The 12,012-nt window shown below is 34.8% G+C and overlaps 1 pseudogene across 1 annotated transcript; it reads right to left on the reverse strand.

Annotated features, from left to right (window-relative positions):
- Positions 1–281: 281 nt before the first annotated feature.
- LOC146899393 (amino acid transporter AVT1I-like) lies at positions 282–2,946 on the reverse strand (annotated as a pseudogene). Its single transcript, XR_015022930.1, has 3 exons — positions 2,717–2,946; positions 1,328–1,935; positions 282–1,005 (listed from the first exon to the last, which is right to left on the reverse strand). The product of XR_015022930.1 is annotated as an amino acid transporter AVT1I-like (transcript).
- Positions 2,947–12,012: the final 9,066 nt, after the last annotated feature.

A 12,012-nucleotide genomic window follows, 5' to 3' on the forward strand; every position in this document is an offset into this window, starting at 1 on the left:
CCTTAGCACATCTTCTCTGCTAGGAGAGCCTTTTTGTTGTGGTAATGATAATTCATTTTAGTCTCTTCAAAAAAAAAAAAACGTTGTCTTTATATTTTTTGGTCATATTGTAACTGCTTACTGCTACCACAAACGAACTCAATTATATAAAATGAATAGCAAACAAAAGAACGACGACAAAATACTTGTAACAACATTTTGATCAACAACATATACGAATTCTCTCTACAATTAACTCCAAAGATTAAGAAACTAGAGAAAAATGAATATTCATTCTATTCTACCATGTTAAACTCATGTGTACCCTCTATTTATAAGATCAATATTACATTACGTTGCAAAAATCATAATTAAAAAAAATAATGTACTTTTACCATAGTCACATGTTTCACAATGGGTGTCTTCTAATATTCTTTTGACTATGTAAATGTTATAATTGATGATGGTAGATATTAATATTAGTTAGCATTAAGCATACCCCTTCAATGCTTCATATGATTTACTATATGCCCCACTGATATGTAGGTACCATGTATTCCAATAAACGTACCAATGACTAGAATTCCAATAATCATTATCACCTCGAACCCAAGTCTCTTAGCAGCTTTGTTTATCTTTAGGTAGCAAAGGCAAGGGAACAACAATGAAATTGCAACACTCAAGAATGCACCAATGAAGGCCATAATGTACGCAAAAAAGGGAAGGTATAGTGCCACAAGTACACTGCTAACCACAATAGTTGTTCTAACAATAATGCTAATAGGTTTGCTCATGCATAGATGCCATTTGTCCTCGATAGCAATTGTTATTGGGCTGATAAGAATAGCATACTTTGTGAAAGGATTAATTACTGTGGAATAGATTGCTATTTTAGTACTTATAGTGCTTATGGGTAAATTTAATGTGATTTGTGACTTCAAATTTTCTCCATACATCATGTAGCCTAAAACGGCAATAGTTCCATAGATAGTGGCAGCTTTCTACCACAAAGCATACAAGCACAACCTGCAATGAGTGAAATATCATATTGATATGAAAGATGCCAAAATGCTAAAGATGAATTCGGATATTAGACACTCGTTCTAAAAATGAGCGACACATTTCATTATATCATACTCTCTCCGTCCTAAAATAACTAACGTAGTTGATCAATTCACATATATTAAGAAACTATATAAATAAAAGGAGAAAATTTATGTTGACGGGCATTCCGGATCGAACCTGGTTGAGCCAGGACAGCGAATTTGACATCTCTAATGGAAGTACATGATTAATTTATGTTTTTGAAAGAGAGTACATAAATTCTTTAAATGAAAGAAAAAAATACCTTGGAAAATTGTTTTCTTTCCCTCATGGAATTGCGTATTGTGGGAAGTAATGCATGAACATTGTAACAAAAAGCAAAAAGGCTCATTGAAGTAGACGATCCTCTCAAATTTACGAATTTTCCTCTTTCATTAAATCCAACACCATCAACTTCACCCACCCACACAACACAACCAACCAAAACAATAGAAGTAAATACTCCACCAATAGAAATATATGCTAGAGCTCCATAGTTTCTCAACCATGTTGTTGGTAATATTGCCAAAGCAGTGAGAATAACAAAACCACCTTTACCACCAATTCTTAGGCCAAAGATTGTGAATCTCATATTTGGGAAAAGCTTCTCCAAATTGTCTCCTTCTAATATAAGAAGCTCCACAGCAACTAAAAACAACTCTACGTAAATAAAACTAGCCATCACAACTCTTCCTTTGTACCCAAAAGCAACCTCACCTATATCAGCATAAGATTTGATTCGTGGATGTGTATTCATACACCTATCTAAAAGTAAAGCTGTGTAACAACATATCATCCCAAATATTATTAGCAGCATAAAACTCAACCACCCTCCTTGAGAAACTGCATATGGCATTGATAGTATTCCAATACCTGAAAAAACATATTTTCCTAGTTAAGCACGAAGTATATCTAAGCACATACGCTATTAATAATAATTTTCCCTTTCCTATTTTAAAAAGAAAATTATATATATATATATATATATATATATATATATATATATATATATATATATATATATATAAGAAATTGGGCTTAAATCAATCCTTACAAAACCAACTTATCTAGTAAGGACTATACATATAGAACATTACTTGATAGTTCGATAGTAGATGACCTAATGGATCTTGAATATTTTTTTTAACGGTAAGATTTTCTTTGAATGAGAACTGCATAAAGAGTATTTTACCAACATTTCGGAAAAAAATTCAAGGGTACTCGATCCACAAAAAGAACTAAAGCCCCAATGAAAAATTAAGACTTAGAAAATTGAATTAGAACTAACTAAACCTTACAAAATCTGCTTGTAAATTCCAAATTATGCACCACTTATATAGTTGTTCGTTCCTTAATAGGGACTAATTTTTCCTTCCTTTAATAGGGGTCCTTAACAGGAGTGGTCTTTATTAAGTAAGGACATCCCATTAGAGATGCTCTTACAAACACACATTCAGTTAATATCTGACTCAATATATGACTCTTTAACACTATAGTATAAGTTTCTTCATAAAAAATAAAAAAATAAAAAACTATAGTATAAACATAGTTACCCAAGCATTCATAGCTAAAGAACTCTCATTTCAGTGTGCAAAAGTGGGTGAACAAAATAATAATTGAAAAATAATCATGTTTGTGTGAGAAAATGTGAGACCTGTCAAGGCATTGAGTCCATTGAAACAAGTTTTGAAAAAATTGGTTCCTTCATTTTGTTGCCCTGCATTTGAAACTTGGAGTTGATTTTCAGTTACCATACTCTCTCAATTAAGTTGTTGATATATGACAACTTTTGTCTCCCTATATTATGAGATAGATTCCATAGCTTTTTTTAATAGGAAAAATAAATTAAGAAAATCGAAATCTAAGCAAGGTGTGCAACAGAGATTAATTACTTACCAGTGGAGGTAGTGATCCAATTAAAGCTGCAATTCCTGCTTAACGAGAAAAGACAATGTAGAAATAACTCTTGGTGAGCTTGATTAGATAATAATAATTTTAAACAATAACTAGCATTTAGACGGCTTAAGAGGTGAGCATGGCATTTTTTTTTTCTTTTCATATTTAATCATATTTAGATGTAAACTTACGAAGATGAATATAAAAACAAGATACTTAAAAAAATCTGCTAACTTTTATTATTATTATATAAATAATAATAACAATGTTAGCAATTAAACCAACCGTGACTAGTCCATATCAACAAAAAAATAAAATCAATTCCTTCAAAAAGCAAAAAACAACAAAAAAAAAGTCAAGGGTGACTTTTTGATGATGGCCGAAATTCGAACCCGGAAAAAAAACCAAGGGCGACAATGATTCGAACCCGGAAAAAAACCAAGGGCAACTTTTTGGTGATAGCCGGGATTCGAACCCGGACCTTACATATATTATGCATTGTCCTTGCCAACCGAGCTAAGCTCATGGGGACAAATCAAGAGCGACTAAAATTATTTTTTGGAGCAACCACGTGCCTTTTTTTTATCTTTTTTTTTTTTTTTTGAGAATACGAGAATTGTTTGGTGGATCATAGATCTTGAGAGTTAAAAAATTTGAGTAATTGATAGGTGAATGGTTCCGATCAGCACAAACCATAAAAACTATTGATATTAACATTTGTGATTTATAAAGAAAAAAATAAGTATCAAATCATTTTTAAGTAGTTAGATTAGTTTTGAATCTATTGATTGAGACAGTCAAACTTGTACAGGCATGCCTAATGTAACAAAGTTTGGAAACTTTGACCAATCAAAACAATTTCTATCGAATTAAGTAGTGTTCCTAGTCTGTTCCTATTATAGGTGATTGTGCCTTAAATGTTTATTAATTTAGTGGCTTTTTTTATAGGACCTCACATATGTTTATTTTTTTTCACCCTACTTTTATCTCGCCTTACATAAGTTTTTTCTTCAAAAAAAAATAAATAAATAAGTTTTGAAAACATCTTGTCCAGATTATATAATCTGAATGCCTTTTTTAGGATTTTTGGAGTCTAAAACCCTTAAAAAATCATGAAAAAAAATAATCAGAACTTCGCTCTCGCCTCTACTTTGGCCAATACTTGTAAATATAATCTGAGATGTGCCACCCTCCACCTGCAAAGAAATCCATTCTAAAGACATATTATAGTGTGTAAATTGATAGATTATAATAAATGAAACTATTACAGCGCATAAACTAAATGTGTTGATTAGCTGACACCTTTTTTCGCTAAGTCCACTACAAGAAATATTTGATTTTCCTACTAAAGTTTTTGAGGAAATTTCCTAGGAGTATGTTTCCTAAGAATTAGCGACGAAATATTCGTCGGAAAGCATATGTCGATCAAAGGGGGACCCTTATACACAGTAAAGGTGAGGTGTGGTAGCTTGTGATTGGCTTACTTTACCGAGGAAATATTTCGTAGGAAAACCCAAGCCCCACGTGCGAGAAAAAGGGTGCGTGGAAGCATGGGACCGGCTCCTTTTACCGAGGAAAAGGTTCTTAGGAAAGCTGCGGCCCCACATGCGTAAAGCCGTTGAATAAAGGGTGCGTGGAAGGTTGTGATTGGTTGACGTTACCACGAAATGTTCGTCGGAAAACTTGGGACCCACAGCATACTAGCCGTTTGTTACCATTGCAAAGCATTCTGTGTGTATAAATACCACTCTTCACTCACATTTTCTTCACTCTATTTTCTTCCTTACAATTTTCTTCACTCTATTCTCCGACTCAATTTTTTTTAATATCACTCAAATTTTATTCTCCATCATTTTATTATCATTGTTGAAGTTTCTAACACAAGTTATTATTGTTATTTTTTTATAATTGATTTCAATTTTACATGTGTTTGAATTTATAAATATTTAATGTAGTTATATATTAAAATAAGTTACTTTTTTTTTATAGTTTTGTTGGTTCCGATCCATTTTAAGGTTGTTCGTTGCCGTTGATTTTGCTGCCTCCGCTTAGTTCGTCGACTTATTATTTGAGGTTGGTATATTTCTAACTTAGTTTAAATAATTGCTACAATGGTATATATTAGTAATAAATATAAATTATTAGAAAAACAGCTTACTAAAATTATTGTATTGTACTAAATAAAGATGTTAGCGGGATTTTTCTAAAAAAATGTTTGTCGGATTAACTTCTTTAAAAAAATATTTAGTGGGATTAAATTAAATTTCAACTTATTAGTGTTAGAGAGAGTATAATAAAAAGTGTTAGCCGTAACAGCCCGATTTTCGCTAGATTTATTTAATTATTTATTTATTTGTGTTATGTGTGCTCTTACGTGATTATTGCCTCTCGTGTGTATTTTTGGTTGGGATTCCTAGAATTCGGTATTAGAGGGGTATTTTAGTCATTTTGGACTTAGGGGAATTTTGGTCATTTTGAGAGTAGGGGTAATTTTGTAATTTTGACGGAAGATTATTTTGGTGCTTAGTGAGAGTTGTTATTTTACTAAGTGCTAGGGAGTTGTAGTAATTTATTTTATTACCGATAAGTGACCGTTAGTGTTGTGTTTTACCGTTAAGTGAGTGTTTTATCTTGGTTGATTTTAAGTTTGAAAATGGGATTTTGAAGAATAGAAAGAGGCCTCAAGGGCATGAGATTTAGAAAATGTGAGGTGGAATTAGTTACTTGCAAAATGTGGTCTAAGTATTATTAAGGTTCATTAAGATTTTTGTTTAAGAAAAAGAAAAGGAAAATTCAATGGGACTTTGATCCCAAGGTTTGTTTTAAAAAATGGTTTGAGTGATATTGTTCATATTTTTTTGGAAAATGATTTTTCTAAGTATAAAGCCTAAACATTCATCTAAACATGCAATCCTAAACATACATCTAAACATGCATATTCTAGCTATATACCTAAAGTGAAGTGTGTGCATGTGTTGGTGCTTGTGTCGATGTACATCATTAGAGTCCATAGTCCTTTACATATGCCCTAGTTTACATTCTATGGTCTTGCAAGAATTTAAATTGCATAAAAGTAAAATACAAGAATCCCTAGGGTTTTTTACATTCTAAGCCTTTGCATGAAAATTAAAGTGTAAGGAAATAAGGGATGGAAGTATGATGTGAAATGCTATGGAAAGGAGACATGAAACAAGAAAGGTTAGTAGCGTGAGTGAAATAGGAACAACATAATAAAGGCATAGCAAAGTAAATGTAACTTGAAAGTGAAGTAACAAGCCAAATTAACCAAAAGTGATAAAAGAAACTTGACATTTTAACACAATTCTAAAGCAAGGTTAAAGGCTTAAACCCTCATGATATTGGAGAAGTTTTGAGTGACTTAGTTCAAGGGAAAAAATATGAGGATTAAGGTCATTAACTATACCAAAGATCATGGAATTTTTCAAGTTCTTTATGCACTTTATTTCACAAGATACTTCACATTACTTCACAAACACAAGATTCACAAAGACTAACTCGAAAACAGCAAGTATACACCATATCTAAGAGTCAAATTCACTCCAAAAATTTCAGACTCGAAGCCACACTCATGCACTAAAATCCGAGTTCACAATCACGTCACAAATCCACAAAAGACTTAACAAGATGTGCACGGACCCGCAAAACACAAACACATACGCCCCGAAGTAAATTTTAACATGTAATTGCATTCAAGAACAACTAGAAATAACAAGAAAAGTCTTAACAATTTTTTGGGGATTTTTTAGAGGGTTTTTGGTAAAGCGAGTGGGTGTAAAAAGCATTGCGGGGTTTAAAACGGTAAAGCTGTAGAGAGGAATGAATGGAAACAAAAACCAGTTGGGCTTAAGAAAAGGTTGGGTTAATTGAACCAGCTTTGGCATAGTACAAAATATGTTTTGGCTGATAAAGAAACATATATCACGTTCCTTTCCTTTTAGAAATTGCTCACCTCTCTTTCTACATGAAACAAGAACAGCGCCTCCTCATGTTCATCTTCTCCGACCAACTCTTCCTTTTCCAACGCGGTGGCCGGTGGTGGCACCACCGCGTCGGAACTAAAACTCCGTCGTTTTCAAAAACAAACATCGTTTTCTAAAATCCTTTTCTTTCCTCATTCCAAAAATCTATCTAGTTTTCACAAAAAACAACAACACAACCTAGATCTAGTATTTAAAGTCACGAAAATTTATGAACAAAGATAAACAATCAACAACAACAAAACGTGATATCACAAGGGGAGAAGATAAAGTACTTTTGCTTAAGTCGGAGATATCAAAACGATCGATGGAAAACTTCAAAAACCGGTTGACATATGCTCCGACCCGATTCGAGTTGGTTACGTACACACTTTGCTCGATCCACACTCGTCGGTCCTCTTCTTCCTTCCTTGCTTCACTTCGATTTTGGATTCGGTTTATTGCTGCAGGTTGTTACACGGAACGGATTCAGCTCCTGCGTTCGATCTTTCTTCGTCACTTCGCCGTTGTACGGATTTTCGCAGTTCCTTGATGAATTGTTGAGGACGAGTTCGGTGAAGGTCCACCGAGATTGATGACCGATCGTTGATGTTGATCTCGAAAATGATATATGGATTTGTGACAGTTCGGATTCTTGGAGAATCGGTGTGATTTGGCTATGGCTCGGCGAATTCGTTGTTGTACGGTGATAGATTGCGGTGGTTTTGGAAGTTATTATAGATGAAGATGGAAGTTTGTGGTGGTTGATGATGGTTGAATGATGAAGATGGAGGTGGTTAGAGTTTGTTAGGGTGGTGATGGAGGTGGTTTAGAGTTTGTTGTGGTGGAGGAAGTGGTGGTGGAAAGTTAGTTAGAAGGGAGAAAAAGTTGTTAGAAGGGAGGGAAAATTGAGAGAAAATAAGTTATGAACTTTTGGGATTTTTGTGGAGTTTTTGTGAAATAAAAATGATTAGTTGTTGTGGAAAAATGATTGAATGAATGATTAATTGACTCTTTGACCAATTTATAGGCTAGCTCATTGGCCTTGGACCAATAGGATAGAGACATGTGGCACTTGGACTCTAACAAACTTTTGTGGACAAATGACATTTGGACACGTGGCACTTGGACTCTAACAAACTAAAAAAGGGATTAAAATGCAAATAATAAAAGTGCGAGGACTAAAATGAAAATTAAAACTAAAATTGAATTGAAAAAGTAAACTGAAAATTAACGTAAAACGAGACGATTAAAAACAACAAAGCATTAAAACGAATCGAAATATTATGTGAAATGACCAAAACCCCCTAGGGACTAAAATGACTCGAAACGTCTCAAATGCAATTTTAAAATGATTTTTTAACAAGGGATTAAAGCAAGAGTTTATACAAGCGAATTAAAAGACTCAGAGACAATTTTTAGAATTTAAACAGGGCTTTAACACATGAAAAGACTAAAATGCCCCTAGGGCAAAACCGACTCAAAATGACTTCAAACGCAATTTTTAAAATGGATTTTGACATAGAATTGAAATGAGGACTTATTCAAACTGCTTGAAAGACCCAAACAAATTTTTAAAAGAATGAAAGAAATTTTGACATAGGAAATGACTAAAATGCCCCTAGGAGCTAAACCGACTAAAAAATGACTCAACCGATATTTTTGAAATGAATTTTGACATGAGATTGAAACAAGGACCTATACAAACCAATTTAAAAGACTCAAACAATTTTCAAGGATTAAAATGAGTTGAATGCAGAAAATGACTAAAATACCCTTCTATGTGAATTTTGCAAATAATGTTGAAATAAAATGCAAAGAAATATGCAATTGATCGTAGACAAGTTCAAATGACTTATAATGCAAGAAAAGAAGAATTGAATAAGTATTTTTAGGTCCAAAATTAGGGCATAACAGCTGCCCCTATTTAAGTTTCTTTGTCCGGAGAGTCAAGAGACGAAGTCTTTGATTTGACGGGACGAAGATACTTAAATATTAACATTTGCACCGTTTTTGGACATAAAAATACGCTTTTAGATTTTCACAACATGAATGTCATGCAACATTTTGATTATGAATGCAAGACAAGCAACTGGAGTCTAACAGAGCATGTCATATCACCGGGGATTTAGGTAGACATTGACAGGTAGACAAACCAGGGGATAGAAAATAGGTACAAGCCGTTCTTTGGATCGAACCTCGCCACTTGACCGAGAGATACAAACAAGAGATGGGTACAAGCTGTTCTTTGGATCGAACATGCCACTTGACCGAGGAAATACAAACAAAAGATAGGTACAAGCTTTTCTTTGGATCGAACCTCGCCACTTGACCAAGAAATACAAACAAGAAAAGGGGGTACAAGCCGTTCTTTGGATCGAACTTGCCACTTGATTGAAAATATAGCCATATAGGCAGATACAAGCCGTTCTTTGGATCGAACTTGCCACTTGATCAGCAGATATAGACAAAAGGGTAGATACAAGCTGTTCTTTGGATCGAACACCGCCGCTTGATCAATACCACGACATGTAAGTAGGTGCAACCGGTTCTTTGGATCGAACTTGCCGTTTGACCGATAACAAAACATAAGCAAGGGTACAAACTGTTCTTTGGATCGAACTTGCCGTTTGACCGGAAACATAGACATATAAGCAGTACAAAGTCGTTCTTTGGATCGAACTTGCCACTTGACCGATAACAAGATACAAATTGGAAGTTGGATTTGGAAAGATTCAAATTGAGAGTAAGTTGACATTGATTTGATTTGAAAATAGACATGACCATTTTAGTTGGCCCAAAAGCAAATTGAGAGTGAATTGACATCGATTTGAATTGAATTGAAAGATGACATTGAAAGAGGCATTGAAAGATGAGAATAATCGTAGACATAGACATAGACATTGAATTGAGAGTTGAAATTGATTTGAGTTGAATTGGAAATTGGAATTGAATTGAAATTGAGATTTGAGAGTTGAGATTGCATCGAATTTGAGATTTGAAATGATTTGAAATTGAGATTGGAGAGTTGAGATTGCATCGAATTTGACAAGTTGAAATTGAATTGAATTGAAATTGAGACCGGATTGAAATTGGAGATTGAATTGAGTTGGAAAGTTGGAATTGAAATTGTGATTGAAATTGAAATTGGAGATTGAAATCGAGTTTGACGATTGAAATTTGGATTGAATTGAAATTGAGCTTGGATTGAAATTGGGATTTGAGTTGAGTTGGGAATTGAAATTGGGTTGAATTGAAAGGGGAGATTGAATTGAAATTGGAAATTGAAATTGGAAATGCAATATGTATGTATGGTATAACAAGATTATTGAATGTATGAGCACATAAAATGCATGATTATGCATGTATGAATGCTTGAAATGCATGATTGGTTTGTAACTTGACAGAGAAGTTTCACAGAAATAGACAAAACAACTGGAAGATTGGGCACGTAGTGGCTCGTGCTACAACATATTCACGGGGGAAAACCTCTTTGGAGAGACCGTCGTTGAGAGATGTATCGAAACCATGGCCGAGGACAATAAAACTCGTAAAGGGGGACCCTTGGAAAGTTCTTGGATACAGGTCGCCGTTGTTAGGCGTGTCGGTCTTTGGGTAAACATTGGATACTCGCATCCGTGGTCAATGCTTTTATACCATTTACATTTTTCATTTTTCCAATCCCATTTTTGTTCGAACCGCCCTTTCGGGTTTTCGATTCACCGGGGAGTAAAGTTCTTTTTCATTGCCCCATTTTTGCCTGAATTGCCTTCATAGGTTGTCAATCAGCGGGGTGCTCATTCTTGCCTAAGCCGCCCTTTCGGGTTTTCAACTTAGCGAGCTTTTTATTTGCATTTTTTCAATTTTTTCATTTTCATTCGTTTTTTTCATTCTTGCCATTGACCACAAATCATCTTAGGGAGTAACCTCGCTTGTAACATGTATTGAAATAGACATTGACATTCATTTGTTCATGCATGTTTCATTGAAATGTACCCTATTGCTCGGAGTTTGCCTTCAAAATAGACAGAAAAGATTTTTCAATTTTCAAAAATGTTTGTTTCGGACATTGACATTATCAAATAGAAAGAAAATGTTTTGTGTATAGCATTGAAAGTGGAAAGAAAAATATAATTTCAAACAATAGCACGAGCTCAAATTGATGTAGAAGAGTGAGAGTTAGCCAAAGGCATGACTTCACGGATTTACAAAGCTTGGAAAATGGTAATTTTATTGGTTGGTGATACATTAAACACGATGACCGCTACATTTCATAGAAATTTTGAATTCACAAGTACGAAGCTTCGATGAAGACAATCATTGACGAGCTTGATGCCCCAAGGGGTGATGGTGATTTGCCGTATATAGTTACTTGTCTTTTATTGTCAACCTCATTTTTGCATGAACCGCCCTTTCGGGTTTTCGGCTCATCGAGGCGCTCATTCTTGCTCGAGTTGGGTACAATCTCGGCGAGCTTTTTTCATATTCATTTTTTTTGTCCCTAACTTTTGCCCTGGATCGCCCTTTCGGGTTTTCGATCCACCGGAAGCGCATTTTTGCCTAGGCCGCCCTTTCGGGTTTTCGACCTACCACGCTGTTCTTTTCTTTTTAGACAAAGTATTTCTTGACTATATCGGCATTAACGGGATTTGGGAGTTCAACACCATCCATGTGTGTAAGAATCAAAGCACCACCGAGAGAAAGCCTTCTTGACAACATAAGGTCCTTCATAATTAGGTGTCCACTTGCCCCTTGGGTCGGGTTGCCGACTTATCCTTCTTTTCAATACAAGTTCGCCTTCCTTGAATTCTCGAGGTCGGACTTTCTTGTCAAAAGCATTCTTCATTCGCACTTGATACAACCGTCCATGAGCCATAGCATCCATACGTTTCTCTTCAATCGATTCAATTGATCGTACCGACTTTGACACCATTCGGCCTCGGCTAATTTTGCTTCCATGATCACTCGAAGAGATGGAATCTCCACTTCCGTAGGGAGAACTGCTTCCACGCCATATACCAAAGAGAAAGGAGTTGCCCCGGTTGAACCGCGCACCGTAGTACGGTAACCATGCAAG

This window comes from Medicago sativa, chromosome 8 (genome assembly GCF_051527215.1).
Source record: "Medicago sativa cultivar Bolivia chromosome 8, Bolivia_mono, whole genome shotgun sequence".
Taxonomy (NCBI): Eukaryota; Viridiplantae; Streptophyta; class Magnoliopsida; order Fabales; family Fabaceae; genus Medicago; species Medicago sativa.